The sequence below is a fragment of the Leopardus geoffroyi genome, chromosome C3, assembly GCF_018350155.1.
Source record: "Leopardus geoffroyi isolate Oge1 chromosome C3, O.geoffroyi_Oge1_pat1.0, whole genome shotgun sequence".
Lineage (NCBI taxonomy): Eukaryota > Metazoa > Chordata > Mammalia > Carnivora > Felidae > Leopardus > Leopardus geoffroyi.
In genome coordinates this window covers 2193905-2211968 of record NC_059338.1, presented here as the reverse complement: position 1 = coordinate 2211968, position 18064 = coordinate 2193905, and the positions used below count along the sequence as shown (strand labels likewise).

General features: G+C 59.8%; 1 protein-coding gene and 1 long non-coding RNA gene across 6 annotated transcripts in view; one reads left to right on the top strand and one right to left on the bottom strand.

The window, feature by feature from the left end:
- Positions 1-231: 231 nt before the first annotated feature.
- On the bottom strand, positions 232-7223 carry LOC123585881. The gene is made up of 3 exons (XR_006706471.1): positions 7036-7223; positions 2272-2476; positions 232-393 (listed from the first exon to the last, which is right to left on the bottom strand). It is a non-coding gene; the product is annotated as an uncharacterized LOC123585881 (long non-coding RNA).
- Positions 7224-11545: 4322 nt separating this feature from the next.
- Positions 11546-18064, top strand: part of MEF2D (myocyte enhancer factor 2D) — a 31313-nt gene continuing 24794 nt past the window's right edge. For 2 of the 5 annotated variants that reach the window (XM_045454489.1, XM_045454487.1), the window contains exon 1: positions 11549-11887. The gene's annotated coding sequence lies outside the window, so the exon portion shown is untranslated. Of the gene's footprint in view, positions 11888-18064 lie in introns of all 5 variants that reach the window. The other 3 variants (XM_045454490.1, XM_045454492.1, XM_045454491.1) reach the window with 3 other exon arrangements.

Sequence of the window (18064 nt, the reverse complement as noted above, 5' to 3'; positions counted from 1 at the left end):
CTGTCCTCATTTCTGCATCTTACTTAAAATGTAACCAACCTGGGGCGCCGGGGTGGCTCAGTCGGTTAAGTGTCCCACTTCAGCTCAGGTCAGGATCTCGCAGTCGGTGAGTTCAAGTCCCGCGTCGGGCTCTGCGCTGACGGCTCGGAGCCCGGAACCCGCTTCGGATTCTGTGTCTCCCTCTCTCTCTGCCCCTCCCCTGCTCACGCTCTGTCTCTCTGTCTCCCCAAAATAAACATTAAAACAATTACAATAAAATATAATAAATAATAAACAAAACAAAATAAAATAAAATATAACCAGCCTGAGGTTACTGGCCGGCTTGGTCGGAAGAACCTCCAGCCCTTGATCTCGGGGTCGTGAGTTTGAGCCCCACGTCGGGTGCAGAGATTACTAAAAAAAATAAACTTAAAAAAATGAATAAAACACAACCAACCTAATGAAATGCGTTCATGAAATTCGGATGCCTGGTGCCACGGTCTCCAGAAACACCAACCTATCAAATCTGTTATGATGAAGGGCTTCCAGCCAGCTTTTACCTGGTGCCTCTCCCTTGTTTCTTCCCTTTCCAGTCAACAAAATAACGTACGTATCATCTCCAAGTAAAAGACTCAAGTAATGCGCACGAAGGTAGACAGAAGACGCCTGCACCCCACCCCCTCCACAGGTAAGCCTTGCTGACATTTTCGTACAGACCCTCTGGGGCCTTTTTTCTAGATATTTGCATCCACGTGTGCAAACATACTGTGGCAGAGTGCGGTTTCCAGAAACGGGCAGGCCACTGCCTATCCCATCACTCTTCCAAACCCTCGCCCTGTCCACCGGCGGAGGCTCCGTCCCCACCCGGGCGGGGCCCGTGACCGCCTCACTACCGTGGCCCAGAAGCGACACTAGGTCACTCCCAAGGCCAGGTCCTAAGAAGCAGGACCGACCCCCCGTGGCTCTCTGTGCTCAGACACGTCAATTCTGGAGCCCTGAGCCCCCCTGGAAGGATTCTGAAGGCCCCGTGCTGGAAAGAAGACAAGGACGGGCTAGAAAATCAGCAGAGCTTTACTGGAGCCCGCCCGTCTGAGTGTTCCCAGCCCGAGTCCAGACACGTGAGGCCAAGAGGACGCCTTCCCCCCCCGACCCGGTCAGAACACGAGCCGCTGCGTGAAAACCACCCAGCGGAACCCAATCAATCCCGGAAACCGTAAGTCACTGTAACGACAGTTGCCATTCAGCGGGTCCGGCTCGGCTCCTCGCCCCGTGCGGCCTTGCGGCCTTCCTTCTGCGGCAGAGACATTCCACAAGGCAGCACGGCGGGGAAGGGGGCTTGCTTTGGTCTGGGGAGGGGGCTTCAAAGGAAGGCCTACTTGGGAGCCCGCTGTGCGAAACGAACGAAGGAAGCCGTTGGGCCCTGCGTGGAGCTCCGGGACGGCCCTTGACGAGCTCCTAGCCTTCGAGGCCACCCTTAAAGACCCCTGCCCTGTGCACAGAGTCCAGGCACCGGGCACAGCAGTGATGCTCCGTCTTCCCTCTTTCCCTGCGAGTCCACTACCCTGTAATGGTACGCCTGCTTCAGGCGCACGACCAGGCGAGGCCGCCTGTGGGTTCGGGGCACAGCGGCTGATCCCCATGTTGCACACAGGAAGTCACGGATGACTGGGCTGGGGAATCTATTGTCATCCTTTCTAGAACTTCCATTCTCTTGTCTCCACTTTATTTATTTATTTATTTATTTATTTATTTATTTAAAATGATTTGCCCAAAGTCATATGGGCTTTCTTTTTTTTTTTTTTTTAAGTTTATTTTTGAGACAGAGAGAGACAGAGCATGAACGGGGGAGGGGCAGAGAGAGAGGGAGACACAGAATCGGAAGCAGGCTCCAGGCTCTGAGCCATCAGCCCAGAGCCCGACGCAGGGCTCAAACTCACAGACCGCAAGATCGTGACCTGAGCTGAAGTTGGATGCCTAACCGACTGAGCCACCCAGGCGCCCCTCTTGTCTCCACTTTAAATATCTGTCTTGGGGGGCGCCTGGGTGGCCCAATTGGTTAAGTATCCGACTTCAGCTCAGGTCATCATCTTGTGGTGCGTGAGTTCGAGCCCCACGTCAGGCTCTCTGCTGACAGTGTGGAGCCTGCTTGGGATTCTCTCTCTCCCTCTCTCTCTGCCCCTCCCCTGCTCTCTCACTCTCTCTCAAAATAAATAAACTTAAAAAAATCTGTCTTAAATGTGAGAAACAGGAATGGACATTGTGTCCCCTCTGTCACCTGTGGTCATTACTCACCCCTCCAGCAGAGGACAGCTTTCGGGCCCTTTCTTGATAACTCTTGCTTCATACATCGCTTCCCTGCTGCCCCCGCCACGAGAGGGGGAGACATCGCAGAGACCTTCCACAAACCTCTGCGAGGCTCCCCCAAAGTACTGTTGTCACTCGGCCACCAGGTTTGCGTGGGCCTTTCAATGTGCCCTTGGTCACCCGCGATCTCCTCCTGCAGGGAAAGGAAGGAGAGGAGAATTATTGCGAGGCACCACACATAGCCCTATCTAATCTCTGCAGTTTTCCAGGAGTGTCACCTTCACGCTGAGGAAAGTGAAGCTCAGAGAGGGTCGGTGGCGTGCCTAAGGCCACACAGCTAGAAACGGCCGAGCTGGAACTCAATCTCCGGTCTGCCCGACCCAGCCTTCTGCACTGGCTTTCTCTAAACCTGAGCCATTCCGAGGTCCCCGTGTGACCACGCAAGATTTCTGAGTGCCCGCTGCTTCTTTATTAGTTCATGGGGGTACTGCCTAACCGTGCTCTGAGGTCTCCCCTCCCTCTGGGGTCCTGGGCCCCTCCAGTGTCTCTGTGACCACATAGTCAGGGCAACAGGGAAAGTGTTTTCTCCCTTGATCGTTTACGGGGCAACAGACAGGCCTGGCTTGGAATCCCAGAGCCATTTCCTGCTGTGTGACCATGAACATGGCTCCTCAACCTCTCTGAGCTTCTGTTTGGTCATCTGTACACGGAGGATGAGGATTCAGACATCCGCGGGCTTGTGGTGCGATGCTGAGAACATATGCCTCATGCCTTCCAGGGTGCCCCCGTGAGGCGGGCATGAAAACAAAATGAGCCTGTACCCTTTTATTCCCAGGTTTTTCTCTTTCTCGTGGGTCAGCAACCAGGAGGCCCCTGCGTGTTCCCAGCAACACGGCCCTCGGGGGTCAGTCCGGAGCATGTGCAATGGGGGGGGGGGGCGGTCTCGCGACTTGCCAGCGCTTATGGAGAGGAGGGGGCGAAGCACAGGAGGTCCCCTGCAGGGTTTGGGGACCATCCCGGGAGAGACCGCAGGTGCAGGGGGAGAATCCACCGGGCCCACCTCTCGCCGCTTCCCCAGGACCCCGGCACAGGTGCACAGCCAATGCTCTCCCCATGAAGGTGCGCTTTCTGGATGGGAGCGGAGTCCGTGGGGAGCCACCAGCCACGCGCGGGGGCGGTCGTGTGTCCACACTGCGGATGGCCTGAGCGGCTTCCTTAGCCTGGCAGGGATGCAGGTGTGTGGGCCACAGGGCTCCCTTTGATGGTTACCTCTGTCAATCTCCAGCCCGCCCCCAAATATGCTGAAAATAATAGATTAGAAACGATGAAATACGGTGGACAACACGAGCCTTGAGAGCACTTGGGCTTCAGGCGGCCTCTCCTGTGTAGCCTCTCTCACCCAAGCTGCCCCCCTCCAGCCGCAGCATCTCCACAGGGGCGCTACCTTCAATGGACAGGCAAGCCCTCCGCCCCTCCCATAACCAGTGAGAGATGCTTACACTGTCTTTCGGCCCCTACCCCCAGCCCGGGCCCCGCCTGCCCTCAGAGAGAGTCCCACGGGGCCGTGTGCAGTGGCAGCCCCCCGGAGAGGGGCCACACGCTTACACATTCATTAACACACTTACTGGGTGACAAGTGCGTCCCTCCTCTGCCGCTGTCAGGAGGACGATGGCAGAGGGAGCCTTGAGCTTTGTCCACCCACCCAGGCCTTCCGCGGTCTCCCCACCTCCCTGGCGCCTGCGATCCTTGCCTGGGCCCCCTCCCATGCCCTCCAGGTACACAGCCTCTGGTTGCTTAGCAACGGCCAGCCTCTTCCCCCTACCTCAGCACCTTCCCCTGCAGCGCCAGTAGAGCCGAGGCAGGGGTGGGGGCAGGTTGGACTTCACAGGAACCGCTGCCAGGGAATGTGTGGGAACAAGCCCCCAGACAGGCCGAGGGTAAAGCCCAGGGCCCCCTTTAACACTTGGGTCCCACACGGTCTCTTGCAAAGTCCTGCTGGGCTCTGCCGCCCCCAGCTTCTGGCAGGCTGCCGCTTCCCCTCCCACACTGGACCTCCCGCTGCCCCCCCCCCCCCCATTTGTGTCCTGGGTCTCCGGGTCTGCCCCTGTGGTCTCTTCCTCTCTTGGGGCTCAAAGCCCTAGTCCTCTTGTCCATCCTGTAAGTCTGCCTCCACCTGCATCTGTCCCAAGGGCGGGCCCGGCCTCTCCTTCGGCCCCTCCTGCTCAGGCTGAGCTAGGCCCAGTCCAAACCCCCGCCCCCACTACGCTCCCCAAGTTGCCATAGCAACTGTGGCCACACCCTTTGTTATCACCTCTCTAGGAAAGGCCTAAGGGGGGAGGGGGGATCCCAGAACAGACCCCCAGGGGTACCCTGCTTTCTGCACCTCCCACCGCCACCTGCAACCTGGGCTTCAGTTTCAATGGAAACTGACATTGAACTTCTGGACGACCAGAAGAGGATTAGGCCCAGAAAAACAAAGTCCCTGCTGCTTTCCCTCTGTCCCTTCAGCTACAATATCAGAGTCCCCAAGAGAAGCCCCTGAAGAAGCTCAGCACCTGTGACAGGAACCTGCCCCCCCCCCAGAAAAGCGTCCCCCAGCCCCCCCCCCCCCCCACTGACAGAGTGCCCTCCGAGGGCCCAGTGTCCATCACACTGTCCACCTGACTTGACCTCTTTACCTGCACTTCCTGCCACCCCACCCCCTCAGTCCTGGATGCTTGGGTCTGATAATAGGATCTGTGGGATAAGAACCAGGGCTAGGAAGCAGTGAGCGCACGCTTCCAGAGTGCGGGCTGGAGCCCGGCTCCCCGGCAGGACGGGCTGCCACAGAGCCGGAGATGCAGGGAGGGAGGCCTGGCCTCTGCCTTCTAGCCAAGGAAGCAGGCAAACAGCAGATGGAACTTTCAGGCAGGAGACCGGACCAAGTGACCTCACCCAAACCATGTGGCCCTGTTGGTAATGCAGCCTGGCGAGCCTCCCAGCTCTCCTGGGTCCCCAAGTAGGAGAGCTTTTTATAGTTCACTCCCCAACTTGGGTTTGAATAATTAAACAAGATGGACAGAAATAGCAGCTGGACAGCAAAGTTGGGTTATTTTGGGGTTTTCTGGAACACACAATGCTCCTGGACGGCACCCTACCCCGGCAGGGGGTGGAGCCGGCACCCAGGCAGCGGGGAGAGTCCTGTGGGGACCCATCCGTGCCCCTCGCGGTTCCTGAGCTGACAGGGTTGCTCTCCCCCAGAGGAGGGTCACCCCACTTCCTCCTGGTCTTCAGGGAAGGAGAGGGCTCTCAGAGCTCCTCCCCTGGCAGGAAGTTCCTTCTGTTGTCTGAACGCCCTTCTACTTCAGAGATGGTGACAGATATCGAAAATCAGATCGATAAGCAGCCAGGAGCCAGGCCGAACCAGGATGAGGTGGCTCTTGCTCCAATGGCCAGCGAGCTGGAATCAGGTGGTAGGAGGCCTTGTGCCCCCCTCACCCGCCACTATAACCGCGAGGAAGCTGTAGAAGGAATGAAGGTTGGGGTGGGGGATGGGAGGCAGAGCTGAGCACAGGACAGACAGGGCTCCGGAGAAGGAGAGGCCAGAGATGGACCCGTGTCTGGGCTAAGAGACTCTGAAGGGGCAAGAAACTCCCCTCGTCCAGCTCCATTTAGTGTCCTCTGCCCCTGGCAGCCCAGCCTGGGGGGTCCCGGGTCAGGGTTCTAAGCAGCAGAGCTGGGGTGGGGAGGCCCCCTCAACTCTCCACTGCAGACCCATCATTTCTGGCTTGTTTGCATAATACTTTTGGTTCAACCACAGTGATTAGGGCCTCACCCCAACCTCTGCCACAGAGCTGAAAAGCTGGGGCACAGAGGGGGGCATTGGTAATGTTTTCTCCCTTTGGGTAACAGCTTCAGGGGTGGGTTTGGAGGTCAGATTTCAGGAAATACTGAAATCACTCATTCACTCATGTTTATTCACTCAGCAAACATTTTTAAATCACCAACCCTAAACCCTGCATGGTGTGGGTTCTGGGAATAAATTAGTGTGGCACGGTCCTCGCTCTCCATAAGCACACAGTTTAGTGGGGGAGGGAAGCATCCTAAAACGCACTCCCCACCATCATTGAGCGGCTTACAATGAAACAGATACCATGCAAGAGGGGCTGCCTCCTTCAATCCCGCTAACAAGTATGTGGTCCAAGCAGCATTAGCCCCATTTGACACTTAGCAGAGGTAAGATGAACACACTTGTTCCAAAGTCCCTCAGCCAGTAAACAGTATAAAGGGGATTCGACCCCGTGTCTACATCACTCCAAGATCTGAGCGCTTCAGCACTGCCTCGTGGTCGCTAATGCAAGGAAGGAAGACGCAAGTTCATTGAATGCTGTGGGCGGTCCGTCCTTAGCAGCTGGGACGCGCTAGCCCGCCGGTGGGGCATTCAGGGAGAGCCTCCTGAAGGAGGCGACTTTGCACTGGATCCCATTGGTTCTACAAATACCGAATACCTGCCTACCAGGAGCTTTGCTCTCCGTGCTGGAAATGCACCGTGCTGGAGATGCGGAGGAGAACGAGTTCCTTGCGTTGCGGACATGCGGGGCAGGGACGAAGGAAGGACTGACATTATAACTGGGCGAGTCTTAAGTGCCAGCCTCCTCTACCCTCAGAGCTGTTCTCCTCCAGCGCTGCTCTCCCGGGCGCAAACCCCAACCTTCTGGGGAGTCTAGAGGAAACGCCTGGCCCTCCTACTCTGGGAAGGAGCACAACTCCTACCTGTCCTTCCTAACGTCTATCCTGCATGTCCTCTCGCTCCAACAGATTTCCCCACCTCTCATTTCATTCCTCCTTTCCAAGGCCAAACTCACAGCTGCGACCCTGCCGGCCGAAGGCGGCTGGCCCTTTAAGGCCACCTTCTTCCCCCCACGTGCCGTCTGGTTGGGCTGGCGACGCTGACGCACGCGTGACGTCAATGGCAGCTGGCGGAGTCTGGGCACGAGGAGCGAAGTTGGGATGGGGGCGGGGGGCGGGGGGCGAGAGCGAGAAGGCGGTTCATTTGCATTTAAAGGGGCCACTCCCGAATTGGTGAGCAGGGCTTTAAAGAAATATGTATCTGGCAAACTTTCTGTCCTGGGCTACGAGGCAAGAAAAAGGCGTGGTACCGCTGAAGTCGAAGGTGACTTGAGTTTGCCATGTCAATTATGTCCTTCCGCAGAAAGGGAGAAATAGTCCGTCGGTGCCCGGGCTAGAAGCACGTGACCTGGAGGGGGCGGGTTGGGGGGGGAGGGAAGGAGGGAGGAGCTGGGGAGGCGAATGTCAGGCTTCGTTTCAGCTGCCCCCACCCCCACATCCTGCCCACCCTCTTGCAGCTGCCACCACATCCTGCCCAGCCCGGGGCAGGGAACTCTTGTAGGGGGGGCACGGACCGAGGACCCGGCTTTGGCACCCCTTTCCTGCCCCCTTCAGATCCAGGGTGGGGCCTCTGCCCTTTGCCCCGGGCCTGGCCCCAGACAGGGCACCCTGGCACTGAGCTTGGGGCACAGCTTTGCCAGCACAGCCTAGGACAACTCTCTGCTTAACTCCTCCCCCCCCCCCGCCCCCCTTTCTGGCCTAGAGCTGGACTTGTCTGGGCCCCAGATCAGAGCCCCATCCCTGGGCCAGCACAGAGTAATCAATGGACAAATAGAGGAGATATCCATTAAAGTTTTTGTAATCTTAACTGAGATACACAGCTACGTACACAGATACGCACAGATTCATGTAACAGACATTGGCTGAACGCGTTCCACTCCAGGCCCTGCAAAACCAAAGCTTATTTAACTGCTGCCCTCAAGGAGATCAGGACCTGGTGCAGAAGAGTAAATTGGAAACCAAAAATGTCAGTCCAGCCCGATGTGTACTGTCGAGGTAGCCACGTGGCTTACAGAGCACTCTACACAAGCAGATGATACACAGGCCCTGGCGGAGAATGTGCGCACAGGAGCGCCCCCAGACCCCCGCTGATGGCCCCTGCCCTCAAACAAGGTGGAAGGTGTGAGGAGAGATTGAAAAATGGGGAGGAAGAATGATCAGCCCAGTAGAAGGGATGAAATGGAGGGAGGTGGGGGGCGGGGATCCTCCAAATGGCAGTGAGGAAGGAGAAAGGGGTCAAACCAAGCAGCCAGAAGAAGGCTGGAACAGCAGCAGTGGCTTCCTAGGGTTCTGGAACAACAGGCAAGAAGGGAAGCAGCCCTTGGGGGTGAGGAAGACCTTTCCCAATTACGATGGAGGTGTGAATAAAGGGTGTCCCTTTGTTGTAGAGACTACGAGGAGGGCCACGCTGTTACGGAGGAGTCACACACTTTACACGCCTTTGGTGGGCACTTGTCTGCCTCCTCGGGGGTTTTATAGCACCTTTGGGCTGTAAGATGACTTTTCTCTACAAAAGATGGGTTGGGAGCCAGAGGGGGAGAAGGAAGAATGAAAACCCAGGCCCCTGAGACTGCCAGGGTATTCTTCCTCCTAAAGGATCCTGGGATGGGTAGTGCAGGGGCTAGAAGACAAAGACGCGGTGAGTCAGTTTCAGGAAGTCTTTATTATAATCTAACTCCCAGCAACATTTCTCCCTAGATCCTTTCTTAGTCTTTCTCGGAAATGAAGACCTTGTATTTGTTACTTTTCTTTTCCATGAATTTCTCCCAATAAATATATGTAAATTCTATCCCGCTTGTAACGTCAGTCTCTGCGACTCTCTCCTACTCTGTTCTCTAGCGAATTATCATTCAGCATCGCAGGGTTCGGGACACTCCATCTCCGTCACTGAACTGTTCCCTCGCTCCTTTCTCTCTCCAGCTCCTGGCCCTTTAACACCCTCCCAGGTGACTCACCTTCCTTCCTCATTCCTTTGTTAAGGACCCAACATTCCAAGGCAGGAGGACTAGCCAGCCAATCACAGCCCTGGCAAGCCGGCCTCCGGCTTGAGATTGGCTGGAGCTGTGGTTGGCGGGAGGCTCACCGCGCAGATCTATCAGAGGTTGGGGAGGGGGTTTCTGGGAATCGGCGGTCAGGGAGAATTTGTTCTGGGGGCTGCCTATGTTCTTGGAGAAAATCCTTCAAGTAGAGCTGGGGCCATAGGGGTCTCTGGCTTGGAGAGACTCCAAACTGGAGGCAGGCTGAGAACCCATCTCTCGGTCTCCTGGGGGCTTGGCTGCCCCGTGCCCACTTTGGTTTTTAACTACGATCTTGGGACCCAAAGGTCTGAAGGCTGAGTTCCCAGGCCTGTTCCTAAGAAGTCTTTTCCAGCAGCCCTGGATCTCTCCAGTCTCAACATTCTGCTTTCCCGACGTCGGAAACAGCCGGAAAATAAACACCCTGATGACTAAACGGTTTCTCCAGCGAGAGCCTGGGGAAGCACTAAAAATAGAGGCCACAAGTGAGGGGAGGTTCCCCACTTGAGGGGGGAGGCACTTTCCCATCTTGCTACTGCCACAGCCCCAGCCCTGGCACAAGGCTCTGCTCCTCTCACGGTCCTCTGAGACAGGACAGATGGGCTCCCCTAGCCTCCCCTGAGTGAGGTCTTTGGGGCAAGCTAGCCCTGCCTCGCAGGGAAGACTGACATCTTCTGGTGCTGGGGCCCCATCTCCCAGATCCGATGGAGAACTGAGAAGCTACATTTGGGGACAAAGCAGGACACTGTTTAAATCAGGTTTCCCGAAGGAGGGGCCAGGTGGAAGGGTTGGAAACTGAGGCCAAGGAAATAGGAGCCTGCTGGCTTCCTGTTTTAGGACATACAAGATAAACCTCCAACCTATTGGCAAAGCAGTTCCACTGATCTTGCCTCCTTTGAGGCCCGTATGGGACAATGGGCCTTAAAGTTGTCTTGGGAGTCCAACCCTTAAGTTATTATAATGTAGCGTGAGGCACTGTTCTAAGCAGTCTACTTGCATACGCTCATTTAATCTCCACACCAAACGTGGGAGTTAGGCACTGTTATCCCCATCTCCATTTTAGCCATGAGGATCACGAGGCTCAGGGAGGTTAACCCACGTACCCATGTTCACAGGTAACATACATGGGGGAAGGTAACGCAGGGTGAGGTGAGGACTCGAACCCAGGCAGCTCCACTGCTCCACTGTTGATGCTTTCGATCACCACGACTAGCTGTCTCTCTCGTATATATTAGTCTCTTCACCCAGAACTTAACCCAACACTTCACGCAGAATCTCGTCTTTGTTCAGTAAATCAGACCCAGCCAGATAGAAATCAGGGTGTGTGAAGAACTGAGCGCCCCTCTGTTCTGCAAGGTTCTTAGAGATCGAAGCCGGATTCCATCATTTCCTAAGGCTGCAGGTAGAAAGCAGCAGGAGCTGGAGGTAATAGGTTTGCTGGAGAAGAAGTCTGCCGGCTCAGTGGGGTAGGCAGGCATGGCACCCACACTCCTGTTGTAGGGCACGTGAAGATTCACCACGCCCTGGGGCAACTAGGGATTTTTTTATTTTTTATTTTTTTTAAGAGCTACTACTGCTTCTTTAATAAGATGCTTTCGGGCGTTTCCTGTGCTGGGGGAAATTAAGGTCCCGCCCCTTTAAATTGCCCCCCTCGGCTGTAAGTGCTCTGGGACCGCAGGCACTGGGGATTAGGTCACCCAAGAACTATGAGCTGTCGCTTTAAATTGCTGGGCGTCTGCCGAACCGGGCCCGGGGAGGGAGGCGCCCGTCACAGGTAGAGGGGCGGGCGAGCTCCCCAGGTAACCCCCGGCAGAGAACGTGCTCCTCTGCGCGCGGCTTCGGCGCACACTAAGTGGGGGAGCCCGAATCTTGTCGCCATTTGGCGTCCACCCTGAATTTGTCTACTTAGACCGCCACCTCCAACTCTCCCGGGGCTTGGGGGCCGAGGGGGGCCGCTCGTGTGCGCGGGTGCGCGGCGGCTGCCGCGCCTGCGGGGAGGACCGCGGCAAGCGCACGGGGGCAGCAGCGCCGAGGGGCGCCCCGCGCCGGCCGGCCCTCCGCGATCGGCTAGCCTCGCCTCCTCGCGCCGCCAGCCCGGCCCCCTCCCCATCCCTCCCTTCGCCTCGCCTCGTCTCGCCTCGCCTCGCCACCCCTCCCCTCCCCTCGCGGCCGGCGGAGGGATCCGCCGCTCCCGGCGCCGCAGCCTAGCCTGGAGGGCGGTGGGTGGGGCGCCCGGCCCGCCCGGCCGGCCGCGGGAGGCGCGAGGCGGGGCCGCGGCCAGATCCGCCCCCTCCGGCCCCGCCCCGCCGCCGCGGGCTCCTCCCATTGGCCCCCCTGCCTGCCCGTCAGCCCCGGGCCCCACCCCTCAAGCTAGGCTGAGCTGTGCCTACGTCGGCCTCGACTCCCGGGGGCTGGAGGAGTTACCTTTGGAGCCCGAAAGGAGGAAGGAAGCAAAATATCAACAACGCCGAGGCGGCTCGGGCGCTCGGCCCCGGTTCCCCCTGCCCGCCGCGCGCCTGTCCGCCCCCGCGCCCCCGGCGGGGGCCCAGGCCCCCCGGCGCCGCCCAGGGCCCGCGCGGACGCCGGCCTCATTTGTTATTCCCCCCGCCCGGAGCTGCGGCTGCCCGGTGTTGAAGATCCCCCGGACCGGGGGCGAGGGCCACCCGTCCCAGCCGTGACACCCCCTTCCCCCAGCGGGGCCGGTGAGTAGGGGAAAATAATGCGCCTGCCGCTTTAAGAGGCCCCCTCCCCCACCCCGTCCTGGGTTTGGGGTGGAGGGTGGTCGGGACCGTCCCCCTGAGGGGTGGGATGGGGTGGCCCCCGGGTGGGAGGAACTCGCGGAGCTGGCTGTTTCCGGGCGGCGTCGGTGGGAGACTACGTGGGGGGCTGCTTGTTTGTGTGGGGGACGCGGCCGGGGGACAAGTGCAGGGGGCTCATTCCCCTGCGCGTCGGGGTCGGGGTGGGGACCCGCGCTTGGGGACGCGCCCGGCTGCGGGTGTCCGGGGTTACGACGGCCTCCGAGTGGTCTGCGAAGGGGCGCCATCCTCAGAGGGGGTCTCCGGTGACAGCCGGGAGCGACTGACATTTTAACAGGCGGCCCTCCCTCCCTCTCCCTCCTCGCGCCGCCTGTTCACTCCTCCTTGGCCCGAAATGGTGCAGAAGGGGGCCTGGGAGGGCGGCGGGAGGGTGGGGGCGGGGGGGAGCCGCAGCTGTTTGGGAAGCGGGGGAGGGAGGGGGGACGTCGTTCAGATGACACCGGGGTGGTGGGTTGGGGTGTGTGAGTGTGTGTGTGTCCGGGGCCCGGGTTTGCCGGGTGCCTGTGGAGTTGGGACGCGGGGCCGCCGCGGGCGTGGGCACGCTCGACCCTTCCTGGGGACCTCCTACCCCCGTTCCGAGACCCCTGATCTGGTTGGGCAGCAGCCCCAGTCGGAGAAACCCTGGCCAGAAGTTTGCAGCTGTTCAACATCTGGGCACGAGTTCTCCAGTCCCTCTCTCCACCAATGGCAGGCTGGACTGGTCTGGGGGTCGACGGAGAGTTTGGGGGGCTTTTGGGGAGGGAGGGCCAAAGGAGACTGGGATGCATCTTGTGTCTCGCGCCCACGCCAGCCCCCTCCTGTCAGGTTGGGGTCTCAGGGGGATGAGCAGAAGGCTCCTCCTTCGTGATTCCAGCCGACCTCTCAGCAGCCTCCGGAGGTCTGTCCCTGTGCGGGGAGGGTCCTGGTTGGGGGCACACTTTGCACCACGACTGGGTTACCTCGGGTTTGTCCTTCCGAGTGGGAGGCTCTCTGTACCTCCTCCTAAACGGTGCATTGTTGGTGGGTTGGGGGAGGGTACAGTGGGCGGATCCTGTGTCCCCCCTTCCCTGTGCCCAGTCCCCTTTGTGAGGGTTCCCAGTTGGCCTGGTTTCTTTGGTTTGGGGGGTGGCCCTCCCCCCCTCCCTCAGCCCCTCCGCGGGTCTCCTAGGCAATTCGGGGGCCCGCCTGGACTATGGGAAGTTTGCCGTCTGGGGCGGTGACCTTGGGCTGCTCTGGCCTCAAAGTAGGAGGGGAGCCCAGGCCAGCTGGAGATTGGGTGTATTGAAGTTAGGGAGCTGTCCGCCTCCCACTTGTCCTCAAACCCCGGACAGGGAGGTCCTGGTAGCCAAGGAGAGCATTGAAAAGGCACATGTCAGTGTTCACAGCTGTCCAGCCCGCCTGTGGCCGCTGGGTCACACCCGCCCCAGGACTTAGCCTGGCTGTCCCAGCTCCCACGGCCTGCCTGGGAATGAATTTCCTTCCTGTGGTTTCCCAGTGTGTTGGGCAGGAGGTGGGGGCGGGGTGGGATCAGCGTGAGGGTGGCTGAGGACCCGTTTATGTGGGGTGACTGGGGGGACACTAGAGCTGATGTGTGGCTCTTTCCCACTTTGTCCTAGCACAGGCAGGCGTTTGGACCCTTAGGTGTCAGTGGTCATATTCTCTTTGTTGTCTCTCCCCCACCCCCCACCTACTCTGTATGCGCTTGTGTGTGTGTGTGTGTGCGTGTGTGTAGATTTGTAAGGGAGGGGTCTCTGGTTTCCCTGGAAAAGGAAGAGTTTTCACTCACACTCTTCTGGAGACCAGAGAGGTTGAGCCTTTTGCCTGAGATCACACAGCAAGTCTGTGTCAGAGCTTCAGTCTCACTGCGCTGTTTCAGGCATGGCTTCATAGTAGGGAGAGGCCATAAGAAGGAAGCCACAATTCTTGCTCTTGGAACCCCTGGTCCAAGGGAAGAAGTGGGACCCGGTCAGAGAGCATCATAACCCTTGTGTTGGGGGATGGGCGTGAGAGGTTCCTCCGGGGCTTCTGTGCCCTGGACCCATTGGCTGGAGCAGAGTGGTGGGGGATTTAGAAGGGTGGCTGTCACTGCCCATTGCCCACCCCACTCTGTCCCTTCTGCTTCGGGGCTGGAGGGGCCTGGGCTTCCCAGCTCTGCCCTGGCTCCTGGCTCTTCTCACAGGCTGGGAGATATGATAGTCTTTCTGGCTGCTGTTATATAATCTTTCTCCAGCAGGGTTTTTTTTTTTTTTTTTTTTTTTTTTTTTAATCTTCCCTGGTCTTTCCTGGGAGGTGTGTGCTGGGGGGGGGGGGGGCGTGGAGGATACACTTAGGTGGGGTCTAGAGTATCAGAGCAAGGAGGCGGCGGTGGGGGGGGGGGGTAGGCCCACTGGCCCCTTAGGGGTCCCCGGGAGAGGAAGCCTGAGGTTAGACCCTCACTGATTGTGACCTAACCCTTCCCACTGTTCCTCCTCTGAGCCTGTCCTGGGAAGGTGTCTCTGAGCATCCTGAGCCCTCGTGCCCCCAGAGAGGCCTGGTCCTCCGCTCATCTTGCTGACCTTCTCCTGGCCACCTGGGCCTGCACTTGTGCCCACCTTCATCAGCCTTCCCGAGGCTGGCACTGCGTCCAGAATCTCGGCGCTCACGCTGGCCTGGTGTGGGTGGGCCCCGTGCGGGACACCTTGCCAGCCCCTTCTCTGCCTGTGTGGGAGCAAGAGGAGGCAGGGACAGACGGGTGGGGCCGGCATTTCCCTACTTGCCTTTGGAGCCAAGGCCCCCGTTTCTCTGCCCTTCTAGTGCGGGCGGCCGTGGCCTTACCAGAGAAGGGGAGCTGATGGGGGGTGGGTCGTGGAGGCCCGACCTCCGGGGCACGGGTCGTAGCTGGCGTCCGTTCAGTTTCCGTGGCGGACGTGAGGATCGGACGTGGGCCTGGAGTCCGCCGTCGAGGGCCAGATCCTGGGTCTTGTGGCACGGTGGTGGTGGTGGGTTCTCCCCATCCCTGGGGACCACGGCTGGGACTCTCCGGGCTCTCTGAGGCCACCTGGTCTGAGGCAGTTGTCTCCCTTTTTACAGGCAGGAGGAGGAGGAGGAGGTGGCGAGCCGGCCGAGCCTCAGCATCACTGTAATTGCTGGTGGCTTTTATGAGCCAGTCATGGGGCCGGAGTCCGGCCAACCGACCGTCCTTCTGTCCCAGTTTGGTGACTTACTCATGGCGGGAGGGGGAGGTGTGAGGCGCTAGCCGCTCTGCGCGGGACGCAGGACACCTGGCCGTGCTGTGGCTGATGCTGCCCGGCCTGTCCACCCCGGCAGCATGCGGGGAGGGACCCGTGGGCGGAGCTGGCTCAGGGCACAGAGGTGGCTCTAGCCTGGCCTGGGAAAGACGGGGATCTCCGAGCACTTGCTTCTCTGGCGGTTCTAGGCGGCTCTCCTGGAAGGCCTCGCACGGCGGCCTTGTGAGGACGGGATATTCATTTTCTCTCCTGCTCCCTTGCCTGAAGCCGAGGAGAGTTTGTCTGGAGTCTTTGGGCCCCTTCCCCCCGGCAGGGGTGCTGGGGGAGGAGGGTCTCCTACAGACCGCTGTGCCCAGACACACCTGGCACGTCCCCAGAGTTCAGTGGTGCACACGCATGAAGGTGTGCAAGTACACACGCGCGCACACGAGCGTGTGGACACCCACGGAGCAGCTGCCGGTCCGAGGGGGGCGGGGGAGGGCAGCAAATGGAAAGATGATTAAAGGCTCGGAGGCCTGGGACGGGTGGGGGACGAGGGGCGAGAACATGTAAGAGGGAGGGCTGACCAGAGCAGGAGGCACGGAGGTGAGACCACAGCTGGGCAGCCCCCCCCCGGCTGACCTCTGTCACCACCCCTGCAGCATCCCCACGTGCCCCTCCCCGAGGCCCTGGCTCGCACCGCCTCTGCCCCTCATGCTGACCTGTGCCCTGGGGTAAGTCAGCCCTCCAGGGATCCAGGAGTGTCACTAGCCTTGTGATCAGAGCACCCGGGAGTCCTGCTCTGGCTGTGGTCCCTGTCACCCTCCCCACTCACTCTGATGAGCAGGGTGGCGTCTGAGTCCTCAGGCATTGTGGGGGTAGATCCTCAGCCTGGCTGGTCCCCGAGCCCCTTTGCGTCTGATTTTTCCTTTTCCTGAGGCTGTGGCCGCAACCCCCCCATTCCTGGGAGCCTAGCTATGCTTCTGGCCGGTCCTGGCTGGCGTGGAGACCTGAGGACGTGTTCACGGACTCTGCGCGGGACCCTGACAGCCTTTGCAGGGATGGGGAGTGCCCGCTGTCTGGGCTGTCTCCCTCTGCTGCAGGCTGCGAAGGGAGGGACTTGTCCAGAGCTTGGCCTGTTGCTGGCCACACCCAGGCGGGACCATATTTACTCATTTAAACTCAGCCTCCCGGGAGGCTCCGGGCTCTAGGCCTGGTCACTGACCTTGGCTTGGTGCCCCTGGCCGGGTGCTCCGGCCACTCCCCTAGGAGTTGGGCAGACCAGGGAAGCATATAGAAAAGGAGGCGTTCTTGCCCTCTGGTCAAGGGAACTTCACCGTCGGCAGTACCCCTTTGCTCTACTTTCCAGTATACTTTCGAGACCTAAAACTGAAAGTTTTGAGGTCCCTGGGGACTGGAGGAAGGAAACTTCCATTTGTCGTGTCCCTGTGTGCCAAGCTCTGTGCTGGGCATGGTGACACGGAGACTTGGGTTTGTCTGCACGACTTCTTCCCAGTTGGGGAGCCGAGTTGCAGGTTGAAGCCACTTGAGCTTCGGGGGTCGTCTGCTCCACCCCTATCTCCACATCACTCGATCCAGCTGGAGTAGGGAGACCTCACAGGCCCCTCTTCCCAGTTGGCAAGTGTCAGGGGCCTTGTCTGAGGCGAAGGGAAGGGTCCCGCCCTGCGGCCGGGGCCATGTAGCCGGGGGCCCGGGGAGGCCTGGGAGGAGGAAGAGGACGAGTGGTAGAGGTCAGAGGTGCGTTTGGTGGCACACTGAGGGACATGTTGCTTCGGTTCCCTGAGGAGGTGTTGTCCCCCGATGGAGTGCCACGGGAGGAGGGCCCCAGGCAAGGAGTGTGAGGGCAGGCCCCAGTGACCCCCTGCTTGTGCCCCCTCGAGCTGGGTACAGCGAGACACCAGTGCGGGAAGGCGGGCCGGGCCAGAGCTCTGGCTTGTGGGAAGGCGGGAGGCCTGGCTGGTGGGGCCTGTGCCCTGGGAGGGGTTGCTAGAACCCCCAGGGGGAGGGAGGTGCGGTGGGCCCACCTCTGTCGCTCCGCTCCACCGCTGACCTGCTGACCGGGGGGGCCTGTCCCTGCCCGGCTGTGAGTTGACTTCCGCGGGGAGACGCGAGGCGATCCGGAGAGCGGGGGCTTAGACGGTGTGCCTCTTTTCTTCTGGACCCCAGTTGCAGCCTGGCCTGGACCTGCCGGCCCTGGGCGGCCGCCCCGAAGGCAGGGTGGGGGCAGGCGGTGTCCTGGCAGGGGCTTGGTTGTGTGGGAGGTACTGAGGGGGCCCTGCGGGGGCCTCCGGGCCTAGGGCTCAGTCTGACTCTGGGATGGGCTGGGGACACTGAGCGGAGCCCTGCCTCCCCAGCCAGCTGCCTCCCTGCCTCAGAACCGGCCCCTCCACCTCCACCTCGCCGTGAGTCCGAGCAGATCCCTCTGGCCGCATGCTCCCTCAGTCCTCATGATTGCCCCCCGCCCCGCCCCCTCCCAGCAGATACTCGGGGTTCGGGTTTGGGAGAATATGGAGTCAGAGAGCTCATCCCCAACCTCAAGAGGAAACAGTCGGTGGGGGTCGGGGGGGGGGGTGGAGAGGAGGGGTCTGTCTCCTTTCTGGAGCCTTCCTACTCCAGGCTCCAGGCAATCAAGTAACCTGGAGGCCTAGAGAATGGAGCTGATGACCTCAAACCTCGAGTTTTCTCCTTTAAAGCGTGTCTGTGTTCTGCGTTTGGTGAAGGGTCACGGTTGGGGTGGACCAGGAGGAAAGGCTGATTTTGAACGGGGTGGGGGGGACTTTGGCCTCCCCCCTCACATCTCTTCTTGACCTTTGAGCCCCTTTCCTCCAGCCGGCACAGTTGCCCCCCCCCACCCCGC